The sequence below is a fragment of the Oncorhynchus tshawytscha genome, linkage group LG33, assembly GCF_018296145.1.
Source record: "Oncorhynchus tshawytscha isolate Ot180627B linkage group LG33, Otsh_v2.0, whole genome shotgun sequence".
In the NCBI taxonomy this organism is placed as follows: Eukaryota; Metazoa; Chordata; class Actinopteri; order Salmoniformes; family Salmonidae; genus Oncorhynchus; species Oncorhynchus tshawytscha.
In genome coordinates this window covers 40,949,730-40,953,313 of record NC_056461.1, presented here as the reverse complement: position 1 = coordinate 40,953,313, position 3,584 = coordinate 40,949,730, and the positions used below count along the sequence as shown (strand labels likewise).

The 3,584-nt window shown below is 38.8% G+C and overlaps 1 long non-coding RNA gene across 1 annotated transcript; it reads left to right on the top strand.

The window, feature by feature from the left end:
- Window positions 1-222: 222 nt before the first annotated feature.
- Window positions 223-2,700, top strand: LOC121841687. The gene is made up of 5 exons (XR_006080726.1): window positions 223-347; window positions 1,351-1,478; window positions 1,591-1,679; window positions 2,222-2,310; window positions 2,502-2,700. It is a non-coding gene; the product is annotated as an uncharacterized LOC121841687 (long non-coding RNA).
- Window positions 2,701-3,584: the final 884 nt, after the last annotated feature.

Sequence of the window (3,584 nt, the reverse complement as noted above, 5' to 3'; positions counted from 1 at the left end):
ACTGGTCTGAAATAATTTCATTAAAATGACAAGTAGCTATTTAATAGCACCTAATCATACGAAATACATACTTACTTGCGAGTAATCAGCATCGACATTAGACTGATATGAATCCAGAACGGTTATGGGGGTTTGGTTTCACTTATTTTGTTGGTTTCAGTTCTTGGGGCGGGAGGGCGTGTCTTGTAAACAGAGTACAGCTGCGGTTGTGCTGTGTACTGTAGTTGGTGGTGAAGCAGTCTGAAGTAAAAGACAAATGGACGAGAGGGAGAAGACAAAATCGATACATGAAGAAACTGTTCATCCTTCGAGGTTTTGCCAGGAGTTGGAAAGACAGAGACGGCAAAGTAAGCTAATCAATCCAAACTATTGGGAGCCCTGCCTTATCCCAAGTCTTTTTTTGTCAAAATATGTATTGTTTTGAGATCGTGGGTTCATTTTCTGAAGTATCACCTAAACACTTTTTTAATATTGCTAATATTGAACATTGTGGCTTCTATCAATGTAATTGTCTGCATCATTTCCAATCCCCCATATACATTTTGTTGTTTAATATACAGTACCAGTCAAAAGTTTGGACACACCTACTCATTCCTGTGGTTTTCTTTATTTGTTTTATTTTATACATTGTATAATAGTGAAGGCATCAAAACTATGAAATAACATATATGGAATCAAGTAGTAACCAAAAAAGTGTTAAACAAATCTAAATATATTTTATATTTGAGGTTCTTCAAAGTAGCCACCCTTTGCCTTGATGAGAGCTTTGCACACTCTTGGCATTCTCTCAACCAGCTTAATGAGGTAGTAACCTGGAATTCAGGCTCTCATGAAGAGTTACCTCTGCTGCAGAGGATAAGTTCATTAGAGTTACCAGCCTCAGAAACTGCAGTCCAAATAAATGCTCCACGGAGTTCAAGTAACAGACACATCTCACCATCAACTGTTCAGAGGAGACTGGGTGAATCAGGCCTTCATGGTCAAATTGCTGCAAAGAAACCACTACTAAAGGACACCAATAAGAAGAAGAGACTTGCTTGGGCCAAGAAACATGAGCAATGGAAATCTGTCCTTTGGTCTGATGAGTCCAAATGTGCGATTTTGGGTTCCAACCACCGTGTCTTTGTAAGACACAGAGTAGATTAATGGATGATCTCTGCATGTGTGGTTCCCAAAAAGCATGGAGGAGGAGGTGTGATTGTGGGGGGTGCTTTGCTGGTGAGACAGTCTGTGATTTATTTAGAATTCAAGGCACACTTAACCAGGATGGTTGTAATTTTGAATAGACTGAAACACTTTATTTGAAATATATAAATATCTAATGAAATGATTTCCTTTTTTGCTTTCCAGAAAACTCTGGGACGAACATGCAAGACTTGGACTGAAAGGAGACATTTTCTCCGCTGACAAGTACCATGAAAGAACCAACTACACCAAAGGAAACTTTCAACACAACCATCAGCAGAATAGAGAGGATGGTGTGTATTGTGGTGGCTGGGGGCAAAAGCAGAAACAATCTGCTCATCATGTCATTACACACACATCGTTTGTTCTTCTTTAAAGTACTGGTACTCTGGCTTGTGTTGACAGTTTTTAAAGCCATGAACAGAGGTGTGGATCCGATCATCGTTGACAACACAAACATTTCTCTTTGGGAGATGTGGCCCTATATCCACATGGTGAGGACGTGTGTGTGTGTGTGTGTGTGTGTGTGTGTGTGTGTGTGTGTGTGTGTGTGTGTGTGTGTGTGTGTGTGTGTGTGTGTGTGTGTGTGTGTGTGTGTGTGTGTGTGTGTGTGTGTGTGTGTGTGTGTGTGCGTGCGTGCGCGCGTGTGTGTGTGTGTGTGTGTGTGTGTGTGTTTGAAGTGCATATGATTTCTAGTTTAGTTAGTCCCAGCTACCCAGGCATTGCAGAGACATTTCAATGTTATTTTTTTGTAACGCTCCAATTATTTTCTAGTCATTGTCACATCCTTTGTACTTGTGAACCTAAACGGCATCTGACTAACTACAAGACTGGTTGAAGCTGGTTTCCAGATGACTTCCTGCTAGGTGGTGCTAGCGGCAGAGTCAGATAGTTTCCTCTTGGTTAGACATGTTGTTGATAAATCTGACATTTTATTCTACTTTTTACAATGTTATTAATATACCAATTGGTCTTCTGACAGACAGACGGACAGATTAAACAGACTCATGTCATAATGAAATATTCTTTCTCTCAGGGGATTGGACAGAAGAACTATTACATCATAATGGTGGAACTGCCTAAAGGCTATCCTCAGAACAAAATCTCCATCAACAAGCTGTACAGGTCAGAAACAACCTCTTCATTTTAACAGCCTACATTCTCACAGTGTACACACAGTACATGTGCATTGGGGTAGGATCGTATACTTGTTTAACCAGTTTTACAGCCGTCAATAGATTGTTATTACTTATCTATAAATTACACAATGGTTATCAATTCAATGATATAAAAAAAACGGTGTTATCTCCCTGTAGACGGTGTCGTGGTAAAATCCCCAAGCGTAAGTTCAGGTCCTTTGAGGCTCGCTGGAAAAAAGCTGACAGCATCTGGCATGTACTTAACGACGGCTACTCCAAAAACCGCTGGAAGAGAAGCAGAGAGGAATGGAACGTCCAGTGATGAAGACATGCTGGTCTTCTCCCCCCCCCCCCAAAGTCTCCAAAATACAGAAAAGATTAGCTGGGGTGGCAGGGTAGCCTAGTGGTTAGAGCGTTGGACTAGTAACCGGAAGGTTGCAAGTTCAAACCCCCAAGCTGACAAGGTCATTCTGCCCCTGAACAGGCAGTTAACCCACTGTTCCTATGCCATCATTGAAAATAAGAATTTGTTCTTAACTGACTTGCCTACTTGAAAAAAAGAAAACAGTACAGTATTATTATAGAGCCCTTATTGCATGGAACTTCATTCCATCTCATATTGCTCAAATAAACAGCAAACCTGGTTTCAAACAACAGATAAAGCAAACACCTCTCGGCACAACGCCTCTCCCCTATTTGACCTAGATAGTTTGTGTGTATGCATTGATATGTAGGCTACGTGTGCCTTTAAAAAAAATGTATGTAGTTCTGTCCTTGAGCTGTTCTTGTCTAATGATGTTCTGTATCATGTCATTCTATATTATGTCATTCTGTATTATGTCATTCTGTATCATGTCATTCTATATTATGTCATTCTGTATTATGTCATTCTGTATCATGTCATTCTGTATCATGTCATTCTGTATCATGTCATTCTATATTATGTCATTCTGTATTATGTCATTCTGTATTATGTCATTCTGTATTATGTCATTCTATATTATGTCATTCTATATTATGTCATTCTGTATTATGTCATTCTGTATTATGTCATTCTGTATTATGTCATTCTATATTATGTCATTCTGTATTATGTCATTCTGTATTATGTCATTCTATATTATGTCATTCTATATTATGTCATTCTATATTATGTCATTCTGTATTATGTCATTCTATATTATGTCATTCTGTATTATGTCATTCTATATTATGTCATTCTGTATTATGTCATTCTGTATTATGGTTCATGTTCTATGT